This window comes from Clinocottus analis, unplaced genomic scaffold (genome assembly GCF_023055335.1).
Source record: "Clinocottus analis isolate CAN_PGR_092001 unplaced genomic scaffold, fCliAna1.0.p SCAF_20, whole genome shotgun sequence".
In the NCBI taxonomy this organism is placed as follows: domain Eukaryota; kingdom Metazoa; phylum Chordata; class Actinopteri; order Perciformes; family Cottidae; genus Clinocottus; species Clinocottus analis.
The window spans coordinates 8902357-8920634 of record NW_027175932.1 but is presented as its reverse complement, the minus strand read 5'-3'; the positions used below and the strand labels follow the sequence as shown (position 1 = coordinate 8920634).

Below are 18278 nucleotides of genomic sequence, written 5' to 3'. Positions count from 1 at the left end.
GATCGGGCAGATGAGACGCACACACACACACACACACACACACACACACACACAGGCTTTCTCTCTCACATAAACAGGCGCACACACACATCATGGGACTGGCTGAAAAGGTGTCAGTGATGTTGAGGTGTGAGTGGAGTAAAGGGTCGGGAGATATTTTCTATGGCTGAGGAAGTTTAATGTTTTTTGAGGAGCTCTCTAGAAAAAAAAAAAAAAAAACAGTTGGATGCACGGGCCTTCAGTCAAGGGGTTGCTTATCTTGTCAGTCCTCAGCGTAAAGTCAGTATATAGTATAATATAATAATAAGGTCATTTAGTTCTTGCTTGGGGAATTTCCTTGAAGCCATACTTAACCAGATGAGCTGAGATGTTCAAAAAGTCTGAAAAGAAAAGTTATTAACTCACCTACAGCCAAAGGTAGTCTCAATCGATTCAACTTCTTTCATTCGCGTTCCCTTTCCTCTGAACTCTGTAATTTTTCTTTTCAGAAGTTCTTTCGACCCGTTGTCGGGTCTGTCCAATTCAAATGATTTTTTTGTGTTGGAAAGACTCATTAGCCGGGCCACTTCGCATATTGGTCAAATTGCGAGGGGCGGACTCTTTGTGGCCCCGGGGCTTCAAACCAGGGTCCGCTGAATGATCCCTCAGGTGGGAGCGCCGGCGAGCCACTGAAGCCACACATCGAAGGAACACGGCATTCATAGTTGCACCTGGTATTATATGAAACTCCCTTGTATTTGCCGTGGTTCCATTTTGTGCCGTAAAGTGGTATAGGTGACATGGTAATACATTTGCATTGTGCCCGGTGATAAATACTCTACCAGGTCTTACTCACTCCGCTGCTTCCGAATGTGTCCGGACAGCGTCTGCATTGTCAAAGGCACGTGGGCTCATTCAGAACTCGCTCTGCCTCCCTTCTGCCCTTTTGTCAAATATTTTCTGCGCGGGTGATAGTTTTCTCATTTATTTAGTGAATAGTCGGCGGGGTGCAGAAGAAAGAGAGTTTTACATTATGGAAATGATGGAATGGGTTATAATCTCCCACATATTCATCACGGCAGACATTGGACCCCTTGTGATACCGTCCTCCATTTGGCCATTGTTCCGGTTCTCTTTTCGCCAACTGTTCCCCTCAATGGGCGAAGCGGGCTTTAATCCTGTCTCTCTTTGGAATGACAATGTTTACCAGCTATGATTCAATAAGGAGCCAGGAGCATGACACACATCCCTCTGTTAGTTAATGCTGTGTGAATGTGCAAGAACCAGATTCAAAAGAAAGGTATTGTCAGCCCTCTGAGGACAGGATGGAAGGGTGAGGCCGGTTCCACAAAGTGATCGGCCGTTTGTGTGCGCGCTCGATCCTTTCAATACTTTTCCGCCTCCATTTCTTGTCTTTGCTGTTTACGTGGCATTACAGTTAAAACATGAGCCCCGAACAGGCCTTTGGAGTCCATACAGCAAACACACTGACATGGCAATGCTGGGTAATTATTGCCTGTAAGCAGGGATTAGGGTGGTGGATGTTGACAGTGAATTGGCTTTCAGAGCATGCGGATCAGACACATTCTTGCAAAGAGCGAAGGTGTCTGTACATAAACCCCCTCTTCTTTCACGTTGCCCTTGTGTGTTTACAGTTCACCAATATATATGGGCTTATTTTTCTCACTCCCTTATCTCTCTGATGGTAAAAGGACGCACAAGTGAGCTAATGAGATTTCTAAATGTATGAAAAAGGGGGGGGGGGGGGGGGGGGGAGAAGAATCCAGGGAAGCTGAGGTGTTTGTTTGGCTTTATTTGCCTCCATTTCCTTTTGGTCCCTTCCAAATTGTGTTCCCTTTCAAAGTCTTGACAGCAATAGGGATTAGCACCGTAGCTGCTAACAATCATTAGTGTGTTTTCACCATTGTGTCATGCTCTGTTTTCTGCCGCCACCTTGCCTCCTGCACGTGTCTGCTGCTTTCGTGCCAAAGCGAGGAATGAAAAACAATCCCTGCGACCTCCAGCGACCCCTTCTGACGCACAGACAGTTAAATGGTTTGTAAGACGTTTAATTACCAAATGGTATAATCGTTATTCATCTCATCATTAGATGTATGATATTAAGTGAATTGCCTCCCTTGGGTCCCTGTGTTTCACAGATCAATAGATTTAGATGGAGCTTGAAGGGGGGTGTGGGGACTTGGGGAAGGGGAAGGGGGGGGGGCAGTTAAAACACTTCTGAGGCCCCAGATATGAACATGTGCATTGTTTGTGTGACGCACCACGGTGACATTAACTCATGTATTTATGCAATTAGCTTTTTTTTTTATAGGTTTAATTATGCTAATGTCTACGTCTGAACCCAGGAATGTCACTATGTCACTATTTCTTCTTCTTTTTTTTTAATGGATTTGCGGCTCCGTGGGTTTATTTTGATGGTGAAAGGACATGAAACAATAGACAAGGTTATGGCACCGCAGACTTCCCATCGGCGGAGTGCTTGCGTTTGCACTTTCGGGACACTTTGTTGGTATCAAGCATTGTTTGAAGGCATTGTGGAGATTGCTAATGCAGCGTGTACACCTCTGAGGCCCAGTAGCCTGCAGCTTGATATCGCCTGTATTCCCAATGTGAATATGGCTGAGTGGTGATCGGGGACTTGCCGCACCACAAGCTGCTATTCACTGCAGCCGGCACTACTAGCCGGAGTTAATTGTCCATTATCTGCTATTATCTAAGCTCTACCCCTCTCTGTCTCTTTTATTCTCTCTCACTCCTGATGCTAGCCGTCGCCACCAGTTTCACTCTCAATATGCTGTGTCCACTGCCCCCCCCCCCCCCCCCCTCCACCTACTCTAGCAACCTTACACCAGTGTTGAAGCCAAGTCCTGGCAACTGAGTTCAAATAGTAATAATGATTCCCTTTGTTCCTGAGGTACCTCGAACATGAAGTCAGCAAAGCATCATATTCTTTGCTTGTCTTATCGTCTCCCTACTTGAGTGGGCGGTGCTCTAGTGTCTAATATATTCCCATCCAGAGTAAAGTGTTGAAGAATATTTTTTTTTAAATTTGAGTTACACTTTCCAAAAGGTGTGTTTAATGGCTGTTGGATTGATGACACATCTTTTTGACAGCATACCTCTTCTGATAGATGCATAAATACGACTCGGAAGTTTACAGGAGGAGACGCTTCTTCAGATTGATAAGGTGATAGATCTGCTCAAGTGTTTGAGGAATCCTCAGAAATTTCACTTGATGGCACTGTTTTCCTTTTTGCTCCCACTGAAGCAACAGGGCATGTTTTATGTATGCTGGGCACAACGTGAAAAGCCTGGCTGTGCCACAGATGTGTGTCTTCCTTTCTCTTCCTGTCCCGTGGGCACCGAGAAACACGCTGGAACACTGACAAACAATAAGATCATGCACTCGACTGTTTTTAAAAAATCATTATGCTTCAGATAAAATGGTCGGGAAAAAAAATCAAGTACATATTGGCACAGTTACTGCACAGTTGTTCATTAATTTTGGGGTGGTTTTTTTTTTTCAATATTTTCCTTCTTTTGCTCAATGTTTCTTTTTCTTCGAAAAAAAAAAAAGTTTTGTGTTTTTTATTCTGTATTTTATCTCTCGTCTGCTCGGAAAATGTAATGTATATTTTAATGTAAATTTGAACTGTCACTATTCAGCAGTTTAAATTAATTAAATTGCATTCCTCCTGTGCTGCCAGGCGATGCTTTAATAATTACATCAACAAGATGATACAAATTATAAAGCCTGAAGTGTTTCTGCAGTTCATTTCAATCATACACCTTTCAACTGATATAGTAGGATCTTCACCTGCAATTAGTTTCCCCCTCACACACACACATACACACACACACACCTGCGCACGCACACACAGGCACACACACAAGTAATGCATACATTATGAAGTACTTTTTTGTATTATAGTTCAGAAATAAATGCAAAGTATTAAAGCATAACATTCAGTTGAAAGGGAAAAATGGTTGCCCTTTGTCCATTACTCTCCCTGCTGTCTAACGGGGAGGGAGGGGGATTAAACCGAGTTTAAATAGAGGTTGGATGGATGGTTTGGTGGTGCGCAGGGCGGTGGGGGTCAAGATCATATTAAGAGCTCACAAAGCAAATGGTTCAGCGTTAGGAAGTGTTGGTCTGGTGGCCCGGCCTCATGAGCAGCCTTTTTAAAGACGCAATACATCACAGTGAAAAATAACCAGAGCTTGTATTTCAGCGTCGCGCGCATCATAAATAAAGGTGTGCCACGTGTAATTGAGGCTCGTGCATGGGGAACTCGGCTGGAGATGAGGAATGGAAATCTGTGTACTGGTAAATAGATAATCACACAAAAGTAATTGAGGTTTTCAAACCCCAATCTAGTCTGCCAGCATGAGCTCGTTTGCATGTTAATCACGTCAGTGATTTCCCTTCATCACAGGGAAGTCCGCGCACACTTCCATAACCAGCTTTTAATTGCATTTAAAATGTCACAGAGGTGGAACACATGTAATTTAGCCAGAACTGTGTCCAAATTAATGGGTACTACTGAGACGCTCCATTGGACAGGGTTGGAAATGAGAGAGGCTGTCCATTGTTTGGGTCTTTATTAGAGGCTCTTCCAGGCTCTCCACGATAACATCTCTACAGCATACATCAAGACTTCAAAATTAAATCTGACAAGCATTTTGTGAAGGACTCACCACGACTGCAAAGGCCAACTTCTTGCAAAAAGAACATTAAAACATGAAAAAAAAAAGGTGGGAAAATAAACATCAAAGGGAAAGACCACAACGTCAAAGTGTTGGGTTTTAAATGGAGAAAGAAAGAGAGGAATAGTTTATTTTCTTTCATCACCAGGTGTTCTGTGGCGTATAAATTACCAAGATGATGTTTCCATAACACAGCTTAGGGCACTCTAGAGAGGGGAAACCTGCAAAACAGACCTATTTAATTTTTCATTGAGGTGGACCATCAGGAGCAATAAGCCAATATTCCTCTTCCCCTTTTTCCAGATGCCCTCCACACCACTGTATCTCACCAAAACCCAAGCCCCTCTTACTACTTTTTCTTTTTTTCCAGAAAAAGAAAAAAGTTCTGCCGAGACCTACATGAAAGGAAGGAACTGTTGAAATGTTAATTTTACCATCTGCCGTCGAGGCCTGCTACCTTTTTTTTTGTGTGTGTGCATTTTCTTTTCTTTTTTTCTTCTCTTCTTCCCCTGCCTTCTTTAATTCCCAGTAGTTCTGTTCTGTTTCATGAATGTGCTGCTATTTTGGCCGTTTGAAGTCATGGGGTCTCTGCTCGCATGGCTTTGACTGGCTTGGAAAAATACAATGCCACATGGTGGATGGTGGAGCCTGTCCATTAGTTTCCTGTTAAACGCCCGGTCCCTCCTGGTAACCCTGTGTCTTATACCAGTCCCAAGGCTCCAGTTCCGCTCCCATGCCCACCTCCAGTCTGTCAGTCGCTCCCTCTGACTCCGTCCTGCCCTTGCTCCCTTTCCTTCCTGAGTGTGCACGTCTTTGGGGACCTATTTAGTGTGTTTATCTTAATGCTGAGGATTTTAATCACTCGTTTACAAGACCCCGAGCACCTTTCGCTGATCATAGTTTTTTTTTTTCCCCCCGTCCTCTTCTCAGCACACATGATATTAGTTTCCCTGTAAGCTCAATAAACCCTTAGCATATCCAAGATAGAAATGAAATTCCTGACAACTGTGCTCCTCCATCTTTTTTTTTTTTTTTTTTTTTCTCGACCTGTCTTCTCATCAGACGAGTTGACACATTTTTAAAAAGCAAAAGCATATTGCCAAGTTTGCTGTGAAGATTTTGCCAAATGGATAGATTCCATTGTGAGATTTGATAGTTGGCAATTAGGGTGAGACATCCTGTGTGCAGAGTTGCTTAGCATTTTCCTTGGCCGGGACCAGATTGTTTAGTCTGCTCTCATTGTGAGCTGTTTCTGAGCTGCACTTGACGGTTGTTTGCAGAGCGCTGGGGGAAAATGTGAGAGGGGCCAGTGCCTTTCTCTATTTATTTATTTTCCCCGTCCTTGGAGCTGGAATCTGATTTGTGTTCATGTTTCTCTATTCTCTCTGAGCGGTTTTTAAGTGTGGCTGCTGAAATCTAGACTCTGTATGACCTCACTGTGCGGCCTGTGTTTCATTAATGACCAGCCCTGTGGTTTGGGGAGAGGAATATTTTTCATATGACACCGCCTTGCATTAGCGCTGAGCGGCAGCTGCACAACCACAAAACCATCCAATTTTGTGGCTTTGAAAGGTGTGAAAAGTTCAGCTCTCTATAGAAAGCATTGCATTTATAATTATAGTCGGTGTGTGTGTGTGTATATACGTGTGCGTATATGTGTCAAGGAGCGGAACTACCGAAGACTTGTAAAAGTAACAACAAAAAGTCACCTGCTAATGAAACGTTAGTCTTTCATTCTCCCAGGCAACTCGTGAGGTAAATAGTGGAGATATATTTCAGAGTGAGACGTTGACATGCTGCGCCTAAAGAGAAGCCACCTAAAATAACACGCAGACATTCAAAGGGGGAGTAGGTAGCATTTTGACAGCTTGATTCATTTGGAATAAATATTTAATTTCAACATGGTTTCATACTGTTTGGACCCTCAGAGTCCCTAATACAAGCAAGTCTTTTTAAGTCTTTTAAAAAGAAGAAAAAAAAAAAGATTTAAGTGCCACATCTGGCATAAGAGGTATTTCGTCGCAGATTGATTGATTTCCCAGGCTTTGTTGGAAGCGACTCACGCAAGCCACACAGCAATTGACTAAGAAGCATGCAACAATTCACAGACACACGTAGCAAGCCCCGGCACCCCTCCCCTCCCAAAAAAAAAAAAAAAAGCCCAGACACTAGACTACTGTAACTCTGTTTTGTACCTTGCAGGATATTGAATATCCAAAAGGAAACCTCGGATTTGTCCCGTCCCAAAAACAAAGAGCCCTTGTGCTGCCGCCCCTTCGCCCCTCGCTCCCTCTCACTTTACAACCAAACTGGTACGGTCATCACCACACAACAAACACAACTCATTTGACTACAAGCGTGTTGTGCGTACGTCCAGATCATGTCCGTTCATCACTGCACCTCCGTGGCCCCGGCAGCATCAAGTGTGCTGTTGTCAGCTAGGAGGCGGGAGGTGGAACAGGCAGAGATTGAGGTTAGTCACCGGGGCTCAGGGAGAGTGAACAAAGGAGAAGATTACCTAATAGTCCTGCTATGTATTTGAAGTGGAGCCTGCTGTTTGTTTGGGGAGCTTTTGGGGCTGGATGTGCGGGGAGATGTCTCGCAGGCAGCTGATGGGTACTTTTAAGCTGTCAGAAACATCCCCTTTGCCATTCGTCTTCCTGAATAGACGGCAACGGGGCGACGACGGGGCCAAAAAGGCAACGCGGAGAGAAAGTTAATGATGTTTCTCCCCCCCTCCCCCACCCGCCCGAGTTCGCAAACTCGTGGAAAAACGTTGCCTCGAAGCATAATTGGGTGCCTTTATTGTAAATTAAAAGTCATCCGTGATGATAGCTTGACAAGTGTTTTCAAGCCGCGGACGCACGCTCCGCGCACTATTTTCGCGGGCCCCGCATTACGAGATCGCTAATGAGTCTGCTCTCCACTTGTATGTGTTTTGTAAACAACAGCCTCGCAGGTTGTCACCACGGGGGGAAAAGTTCTATCTTTTTGCTCGCGACAGAAATTAACTGGTAGTCACAGCACAAACATCATCAGCGCGGTGTAAACTACTTAATTACATGCCAAGACCGCGTGAAACAAACTAAACCAGGGATCCTCGCGTGCATCTGAGGGTCATTTACTTAATTTGTTGCATCGCTTTCTTCCTCAATTAACCTCATGAGGAAAACACAATCAAACATAGCGTTGGAGAGGAGCACCGGTTTCTGGATTTCAGGTCGCGATGCGCGCGACATAACCGGCGACTCAATTTTGTGAACAAAACACTTTTCCTATTTGGACTTCTTGGACAGTATGCACCAAACCCAACCGGCTGAGAACTTTTAAAATGGTGTCGCTGAATTCCTTTTTCTTTTAACCCGTAAATTGCAGTCGTCCATTGCTCCCGTGATTTTGAACAAACAGTTACAACTCTTAATTCTCTGAAATCCCTGCCAGTCTTTTTCTGTTTTGATAAATTGTTCATCTCGTCCTATTTTCAAAGTCATCAGCGATTGCTTTTTTGCCACTCAGAGTACTGAACACGGACAGCTTTTAAAGGTAGTGAGTAGGTATGATAAGTGGCTCGATCCTTGTACTAAAGCATTTCTACTGAAGATTTAATAGCTGCTGTATAATGAATTATAATGTATTCTCTCCAATTGCAAATTTCCTCTAATATAGCCCGTCTGCCGGAGCAAAAAAAGCCCATCTGAATATTATTGTGACCAGCTTTTTAAAAATACAAATCAATTGCATGGTTTTAAGTAGTTAGATTCATACTTTTGTTATACATTTCCCCCAATGCCAAATGGAATGGCGCTTGTATAACCGGAATAGCTAACCAATTTCAAGTAGTGACATCATGGTCGGCTCCGAGTCAACTATATGTTTTAGTCGAAAATACGACCGTTCATCCGAACATTTCAGCCTAGTTTGAACTCATTGAAAAGCAGCAGGCTTATGAATCATCTTGCTGTTCCAATTTAATGGAACATACCTTTCAATGACAGCGTGTACCAGCACATCATCAAAGTGAAACTTCCAAAGTTCCGCTTAACTTGTTGCCGAAATAGTTTCTCGTTTTCAAGAAAATTGCGGTGCGCCCAAGTCTCAAGAAGTGTATCAGGGAATCTTCCCTGAAGGAAAAATTGCCACTTGCATACTTGTCTTTGACCAAAGTGAAGCCCTCACCCACTCCAGGGGAACACGCGCTGTTTAGGAAGATATAAAGGAGTAATTTTATTACTCGGTACATCTCCCCTCAGAAGCCATTTCATTTCTCCTTTCAGCTCCCACAGAAGCCTTTATTTGATCTCATATTCCAGAGTATGACTGCCTCAAACCAGTCGGACTCCGTTTATTTTCATTTGGAAAACACATTTAGTGTTGGTGGGGTGGCAGTGGATGGAAGTGGAGAGCAGGGGGTTCGGATGTGGAAGGGACCGAGGCGAGCTTCTCTATCGCATGTTAATGTCCTCCTGCAGGGATTTTTTTTTTTTTCCACTGTGCCTGATTGTTGGGAGCCAAAAACTTTTTATTTAATTCCCTCCAATTTGATCAGCGGGACTTCCTTCAGTGTTATCAAGAAAAATCATCTTTCAAATATGTCCTTTTTTCCAGTCCCTCTCCCCCACACAAACGCTTCACCCCCGCAGATAACTGTACAGTTTGCATCCATACAGTGCGACTGATACAGCTGGATACCCTTTACTTAGTGCTTTGAAAGTGCAGATCATTGGAAAAGTGTGCCATTTATTAGGCAGCCCACTTAGGCAGCCCAGATGTAGCTGGTCACTTGAGAGCGAGACGTCCTCATAAACTTTGAGAGTTTAGAGCGGGCACAACAGCCGACTGTAGAGTCAAAATTAACCCCCGACCTCACCCGTCTTTAAACTCCACATCTTTAGCTGTTTACCAAACCCCGGACCAGCTGTCTGGGACGAGCTCAAACTGTATCAGAAGGTGCATTTCCTGAAAATCTCTCTGTCTCTCTCTCTCTCCTACTTATCTGTGTCTAGTCGGTGCCTGCAGCATCTACTGTATATCCTCTCCAGCCCTTTTACTGGTGACAGCACAATGACAAAAAGAAATTGTGTGAAAAGTATCTTTTCAGCGCTCCGGAAGTCCCACTAAACCCTAAATAGTTCCTCTATGTCTTGTATGTCTCTCTGTTTTCTTTTCTTTCTCTTTTTTTTTGGGGGGGTGGAGGGGTGGCGGGGTATCGTAGCCTCCTTTGGGCTCAGTTCCCCCTCGATGAATTACCTCCAGATGTAATTCCTATCCCCCGCCTTTCGCCCCTTCAAATTAGTGGCTAGTAAAAATTAGGTTTGAATTAGCCACGGTGCGGAGAATAGAGGAGTTTGAAATTTCCCTATAATGAGTTTATTATTCTTCGCTGGAATGCCGTTTTCCTGAATTAATTTCATCGGGGTTTTGAGGCGTTATTGGTGTCTAGTTGAATGGTGTTTTAGTCATGAATGGCTAGCCACTGTGTCAGCAGCAAGTCAGAAGGCCGAGGTAATCAGAGGACTCTGAAGTCCACTCTCCAGCAGAACGCTGCATGCCTCAATAGCTTCTGGAGATGATTCCCAAACCTTCTCCATTATCCAATTCATGGTGTGTGTTTAATTTTCCTGTCATCCCGCATGGAAGTATTTTTCATTGCTACTTCCTCGGGCCTTAGATAGCGGTCGTTTCTTAGCATACACAGGTGTTGTGCTCCTTTGACTGCCAGTGGAGCTTGTCTTGCTGCCATTCAACTGTGTAGTCACGGTTCTGGGAATGATAATCTCTTTGGCAGAGCTGGAGCTGTGGGATCCTCAGACACTACAGATCACTGTCATAAATGGGTTTCATATCCATCCGAGGCTCTGAAACGACTATTGTATCTTACTTTTTCTTTTTCCTTGTGCTGTTCCTTCATCTCGACGACATCTCAGTGGCCGGGAACATTAAAAAACAACAACTCGGTAGCGTTTACTTTTCTCTAAGAAGGAATCTAATTTAAACTGCAACCGCCTTCACTATATGATAATATCTACTACTGTGAAAAAAGGGAAGTTGTCTTTCCATGCTCTGCTCTTTCATCTAATTCCAATCTGCCGTATAACAGGTAAACTGCTGTGAGCCGCACTTGCTTGTTTAAATTTACCCGGCTCAGCCGAGCCTTTGATTTCAGCAACTCGTTTAATTCAAATGTGCTTTTGAAGAAAAGCTTCTATTTTTTTCGTCTTCTTCCTTTCTTCTCCGACGTGGAAGCGGGGTTGGGCATTGGAGGCAGCTGTGGTGGTGAGAAAATAAGAGGAGGCGCAGGAGGGCCAATTTAACCTGGAGTGTCTATCGCTCGTCAACCAGCTCCTCCGCTTCAAGAGGCCCGGTCAGCTTGAACTCTCTGCCTTCTGTCATTTCGATCTCTTTTTATTTCTCTGCTGTAATGTATACTTTAATTCCCGGCCGCCTGCTGTCTGTGTGCGGCAGCGGCGGCTCGCAGAAGCAGCTGGAGGGGAGGCGCAGGTACCATTAAGCCTTGGAGAGGCACCAGCAAGAACGCCACTGAGTGCTATGCGTGGCTCCTCGCGGCGCGTGTTGATATTTCTGGGCCCAGTGAATGTACAGCGTGGTATATTTTCAATAGGAACCCGAGGCCGGAGAGTCGCGGCCCCCCCCCCTCCTCTCCTTACCGCTCCCGGCTTCTTACTCGGGCTGTTGATATTGAGTCGAGCAAACACTCTCTCAGGGATGTCCTGTTGGGCGCTCAGCCAAAGTCGCAAATGGAAGTCACATGTGGAGACTCCCATTGGAAGGCAATTCACACCACTTCTGTTTCCCTTGCATACGTTTAGTAAAAAAGCACTACATATATAAATACTAGTTATTTTGGAGACCAAATCATCGCGCCTCGCTCGCTGATTTAGAAATTGTATATTTCCTCCGAGGGTTCGGTATTTCTCAAACAACAAACACAACACAATCATTTATTATTGTGATTGCAGTAATCAGGCCCCTCTTTACCTTCGTCCACCGTCGCTCTCAGTTTGTTGCAGTGAGACGCATATGCAAATATATTTGGACACTGTCATTATCAGCCACTTAATAGGCATTTCATTAGGGATTTTCTGGATGCACGGTGCAAAGGCACGTTGCCATGGATACCCTGGTGCTTAAGTACAGTATATTAAAATGGTGCTGCCTTCCAACCACTTATATAATCACTGGTCCGTAATGGTCTCTGCTCTCTGGCCATAAGCAACATATATCGTGTGATCAACTGTGCCCTGGACTAAAAAGAGCCCTACCTCCTCATTAAGCCTCATTTGGCTTCTTATTTATTTATTTGTGGGCCGGACTAAGTGGCTCATGAATTGTGCTTGTGAAACATTTGTGTGACATCTAATGAATGGTGCTGATGTTTCATATGTTTTTGCTCTTTGGAAACACTGGTTATCATTGTGTGGGAGTTGTTAGGGGCAGTTGAGCACATTTTAACAGACGGTAAAAATCACTTTATTTTGTCTGACTGGCTCTTAAATGTGAGATTGGACTCGGGAGGCGGGAAGTCGAAAGGATAACCTCCCAAAGTTAACGTCGTAATGCTCTTGGCAATTTGGCTTCAATAAATACAACCCCCGCAGTTGGATGAAAGTCACAAAGTCTTTGTCTCCCTGCGCCATTCCCTTTTGTCTTCTGTCCTCATTCCACTTGTGTGTATTTCAAAGGTCACGCATCCTTTTTATTTAACGCTGCACTAAACGTTCTTCGCTTCTAAATTCCATTCGTTTCTGTCATCAGCGTGCACGTTTTAGGCTAATGGTTGTTAAAGGAGTGATTCACATGGCTGCGGGCCGGTGCCGCCTCTGACTGACAGACCTCACGGCCGCGCATGCACTTGGTGGTGGAAGTGTCGGCGGCAGAAATGGCGAGGGAAGCCGCTGTGACGGGCGCTTGACTTTGTCTTGTGCCCCCCCGGAGGCGGCGCACTTCACTGTGGCTTTAATTGAAAATGAATAGTTAGTGGTGGTGGTGTGTGTGTGTGTGTGTGTGTGTGTGTGTGTGTGTGTGCGCGTGTGTGTAAACTGTGAAAATGATAGCGGTGCCCGGGAGACGGAAAGCAACATCCGCCGCCATCGTTGCGGCGTTGCGCTGCATCACAGATCCACTGCTCCCCCACTGCTGCTGCTGCTGCTGCCAGGGTTGGTAACCAGCTGCTGCCACCCTCACCCCTCCTCCCCACCGTACCCACTACACATGTATCTCCCCCCCTATCCCCTCCCCCCTTTCTCTCTCTCTCTCTCTCTCTCTCTCATTCTCCCTTTCACTGTTCTGCTGCCACCACATCAGGACGCTGGTGGGCCCGTTCGTCTCCGTTGACCTTGGCAGCGGGAAGCACTAGAAGAAGAGACATAGGGAATAAATACCTGAAGGGGAGGGGGCAACGCAATTGTCACAGATGTGTAGAAATAGGCATCGCGTTCCCCTAGTGAAGCGAACGTTTCTAAGGCCAGGGGCCTCTTGTTTGTCTTTTCCAGTGAGGCACTCTAGTTTATTAAAGGGGCTGAAGGAGCTTTCTAGCCCGGAGCCCTTAACGTCGAAAGAGAAATGGGAGAAATTACTGACATAATGTGGATGCTTAGAGCAATTAACAGCAGTTGTTTAATGTTAGCCCCCTCTGCCTCTCTCTGTCGCTGTGTTTTTTTTCCCCTCTTGCTTGCTTTTGCTCTCGTCACCCCCCCCCTCTCTCTCTTTCTCTCGCTTGCTTCAACTCCCACTGTCTCTCCCACTCTGCCCAGATTGTTTAGTGTTTACCCTCCCTGCTTCAGAGCTCACTAATGAAAATGCTACATCTTTTGGCCTGTGTTGGTCTCTAAATAATGATATCATACGACTGAAATATGCTCCAGCGGAGCATGGGAGATAATGTGCTACTCGGAGCCTTTTAAATCGTGCCAGGGCAGCGCTCAGAGCTGCGAGTTCAAGTGGTCTTTACCCCATGTTAGGGGCTGCGTCTTTTCCTAAATAAATCTGTCATAGTTGCCACGGGGGCCTCTCTTTTTAAAGCATAAAAGTTCTGGCACTTTCAATAACCTCTTGCTGTGGCTGCCTTGAATGCATTTGTTGCGTGTGTGTGTGTGTGTCTGTCTGTTAGTGTGCAACCATGCATTTTTATTTTAGTGTTGCATCTCTGCCAGATTTAAATGTGTGTCTGTATTTGATTCTATGTATATGGAACACACTTATGTAGGCAGATGTAAAAAGAAAACAATAAAAAAAAAAAAGTCCCGTCTTGTATTAAATCTCTCAGGCCCATGTGGCAGAGCGAGCTGGTGGCAGATGGACTTTCTTTCTGCATCTGCTGTGTGCAGACTGGGGGCTTTGTACTCCTCTCTCCTGGGGAAGACCGAGCCTTTCTTCTTGCCAGTAGATTCCTGTCTTTTGGAGCGACTAAGAAAAACATCTGTGGCATGCAAGAGAGAGAGAGAGAGAGAGAGAGAGAGAGGGGGAAAGGAAAAAGAAAGAGAGAGCAGGGAATAGACAAAAAGACAAAAGAATTGGCAAACACCATTAGCCCTAAATGTTCCAGCTCATTGCCTGTTGTGCATTGTTTACAGAAGGGGGAAACACGTTGATACATCCCATTCAGCACTCGTGAGCGCAGCCCAGCTTAAATGCAGCTCGCTTCAGCTTTTCGTCGGCTTCTTGAGCAGGCAGTGGGGACCCGGCGGTTTCTGTGGTCCCAGTTTGAGATACTGAACCAATTCATCAGGAGAGGATTGTTCAAATAACTGAATCCTCATGTAAGACATCTGTACATACACGTTTGCCTTTTATCAAGTGGTGAACCGAGCTTTTTGTAACTGTGGCGGAGGGGAAAAGCTGTGAAATGTTTGTCAGCTGGTGTGATTCACTTTTAAAAAAAACAAAAAACAACCTCAAATGGATATAATATTAAAACACTCTTCACTGTGTATTTTTAGTTCGGCCAGGTGTATTGTTTCATGCTTAAAAAACTAGGACACGGGTGGTAGCATATTGGCAAAAGCCTCTCGAAAAAAAACCTGGTCCTTTTTTATTTTGTATTAAAAAAAAAGAAAAGTGAGGGCGCATTCGGCATGTGGAGGTCCCCCCTAGTTCTGAACCTTTGTGGTCTCCCTCCCCTCTCAGATTCCTCTACAAAACGGCTCTTCTGAACCCCCCCCCCCAACCTCCTTATACACACACACACACACACACACACACACACACAGTCCCACCCCCCTCACCATTTCTTTGCCAACTCTCGCCACCCTCCGCCCCCTCCCCTCCGCTACCTGCTCCAGCCCCCCTACCCCACCGATCAAGCCACTGGTTTTTGTGTACTATTGGTCCTCCTCGGGCGTCAAAACAATCCGGAGGGGCTGCCTGACTTGTTTTAATTAGGCAGCGCTGAAACGGCAACTGTCTCTCAGACGTGACCAGGCAGAGGTGCGCTCCCCTCGCACGACTGTAAATACCGCTGTAAATACTTCTCTACCGACGTCTGTGACAGTAAGCGTCAGCTAGTTTCCCCTTTTACTTTTTCTCTTCCCACCCCCCACCTCCTCCCTTTTCCCCCCCCCACTTTTGATGCTCTGATTTCTACTAGTGGCATTTCCCCCTCTCTGCATTTTTGATACACACTTATGCTCCCAGGCTTCTGAGAATACTTCTTCAAATGCTTCGTACCGGAGAGAGTGGATTTCTCACTCACTGTTTGAAAGGTAGGTCACTCCGTCTGTGACTCTTGTCACTCTCTCTTTTGCGGTCTATTTATGTTTTGGATGTGTACTTTGTGGTCTGGTAGCGGTGCTTTGTGGTCGCGTGTTACTTGGTAACGCGTTTGGATGTGGTACGGCTAATTGTTTTTAAGAGCCCTGTGTGCGCCGGAGCACAGTGTGGAGGCTACCGACTGCCGCTCAGCCCCTCGCTAATCCCATTCAGGCTCTTTGCATCCACACGCACGCACACTTTGACAGGCACACAATCGGAGCTGAAAAGGAAAGCACTGAACTGTGCTCGACTAAAGCCAGACGCACATACCTTTTTTGCGGCGAACGCACCACCTCTGGTGTCGCGGCGTCCTCCAGCCCCTTCGCCTGCCTCCGCTTCAACCGTCGTCTCAGCGACGCCGCGTACACAGAGCAGAGGAGGGAGCCAGTCGGGCAGGTTGTGAGTAGGAGAGAGATAGAGGGTGTGTGTGTGTGTGTGTGTGTGTGCACAGGAGAGAGAGAGAGAGAGAAAGAGAGAGAGAGAGGGAGAGAGAGAGAGGGAGAGGGAGAGAGAGTGTTCAGAGAAGCAGATGTGCGATTAGAGCGTGAGCGGCGCGAGCTGCCGGGGAGGCATGCAGCCGAGGTGAGAGGGGAGAGCCGGCGAGCATCCTGCGAGGAGTCGCAGCGCTCCCCGTGTGAAGATCCCCCTCACGCACACACACACACTCTCTCTCTCTCATTCACACACAGGACCCACCCACACACACACACACACACACATACACACACGCACAGGCGACCTACACTCACCCAGTTCCTCTTCCACATTTGCACCCAAATGCACAAAATCTTTTTATTTTTTTTATTTTTTAAACGTTATATTTACTTGCAAAAAGTAACTCATTCAAATGAATGTAATAATGTTAAGGCCTGTAGCCTAAATTTAAGAGACGGCAAAATAGAAGTCCAACTCTTAATTGCCATGCCTCTTATTTCCAATAAAATGTGGAAATGATATGTAGTGTGTTTTCCAGTAATTGTGATATATTTCATCAGCGGCAGGCATAAGAAATGATGGTTTAATTATTTCCAGTGAAGACAGAGAAAGAAGCCACCGTGTCTCTGTCATAAATTTCCATTTTGTACACCGCCCCCCCCCCCCCCCCCCCCCTTGCCTCCCCTCCTTTCCATTCACACTCACACACACACACACACACCCTCTCCCTCCGCTGTCCCACTCTTTTCCTGCTCTCCCCCAACTCGAGCCCTCTCCTACCGGGCCTGCATGTCCGACCCGCACAGGGGGCCCCGGTCGGTAATTGCCCCGGTGACAACTGGAAATGATAGAATAATTGTCAGGAGAGGCGTCTGGGCTTTCTTTTTTTTTAATGGGGCGAGGGTGATTTAAGTATGCATGAATGGCACGGTGGTGGCGAGGTGGCGAGAGGGAGAGCGGAGCGAGTGAGCGGGGGGAACTGGGGCGGGGGCTGGGTGGCGGCTGGCGGAGGAGGGGGGGGGGGGGGGGGCTGGCTTGTTTATGATGCCATCCCCCATAAACACGGCTGAAGTGATGACACAGATAGTGTTGCCTCTCCACGGGGTGACACCAGTAGACTTGCGGCCGTTGCTTCTAGACACCCTCGGCATTGGCAGAGGCAAGCGCTCTGTTCTCTGGTCAAGCTCTCTGGCACTCCTCACCTTCAGGTAAAAAAAAAAAAAGAAAAAAAGAAACATCAGGCAGACTGTCCATCTATCCATCCATCCATCCATCCATCTATCCAGCCATCCATCATCCATCCATCAATTCTGTGTCACCCGTAGTCGACTCCAGGCTCTTGGCTGTGTTTAATGGTTGTGTTTTATTGCCGGGCTGAGTCTTCAGCCTTCCCCGCTGGTCGTCTCACTGTGTAACCGTGCAGCCTTGGTCTGCGGGCTCTGTTAATCTGCTGCTTAATTAGTGCTGATGAATGGCTCAGTGTGTGTGTGTGTGTGTGTGTGTGTGTGTGCGCGCGCGTGCGCGTGAGTGTGTGCGCGTGTCCGATCCGAGCGTGTGTGCGTGTGCCTGTGAACTCACTTATACTGTGGTAATTTCTGCTCTCGTATTAGTTGTGGTGTTTTTTTTAGTTTTTTTTTTAAGATGTCGCCACTTGCTTGCTAAGCTAATCATTGATCATTAAAATCAAGAGGACCGAGATTTACTGTTACAACGGAACGGGATGAAAGGGCACGACCACTGAACAACCTATTCAAACGCTTATAACATTACAACATGAATCAGTTGCAGATATGGGTTTTGCGAGGGCAAAGCTTTGACTTGAAGTTTGACTTATTTGTTTTCCTCCCCTCTCTTGGTGGGAAAAAAGATCTTCAGAGCAGATGTTTAGTTTGAGAGGTCACAAGACTGATAATCGGTGAAGCACTAATTATCTTTATCAAAGGCGAGTGGGATAATTTGTTTACTTAAATATTGATGAGGGTGAGCAAGGCATGGTATTGGGCTATTGTGGGCATATTATTAACATTTCATAGGGCTTTGTGCAGGAATGCGAAAGGGACTCCTCTTCATAATTTAATACCCTAATGCATAATGAGCTATGTGATTAGTTCACATGGAGAATTGGCCAAACTCCATTTTGAAGGCAGATAATTTACATTGTTCTCCAGAGTCTGGCATATAATAGGTTCTTTAGCGCAATAAAATTAAATGCTACACATTTTATATTTCAGCTTACAAATCCCCCTGGCAGTATTCAGTTTTGAGTCCCTCTTTCCACGTCGGTCTCATTTTATTCATAAAAGGAAGAAAAAAAGAAATGGAAAGGGGAAGGAAATGAATTTAAAAATTGTTTAACTAAAACACATGTT

General features: G+C 45.7%; 1 protein-coding gene across 4 annotated transcripts in view; it reads left to right on the top strand.

The window, feature by feature from the left end:
• Positions 1 to 18278, top strand: part of foxp2 (forkhead box P2) — a 103066-nt gene that overhangs the window by 15762 nt on the left and 69026 nt on the right. Inside the window, exon 1 of one of the 4 annotated variants that reach the window (XM_068586354.1) lies at positions 15357 to 15425. The exons of 2 other annotated variants lie outside the window; for them this stretch is intronic. The gene's annotated coding sequence lies outside the window, so the exon portion shown is untranslated. Of the gene's footprint in view, positions 1 to 15356; positions 15426 to 16993; positions 17118 to 18278 lie in introns of those variants that run through there. One more of the 4 variants, XM_068586352.1, reaches the window with a different exon arrangement.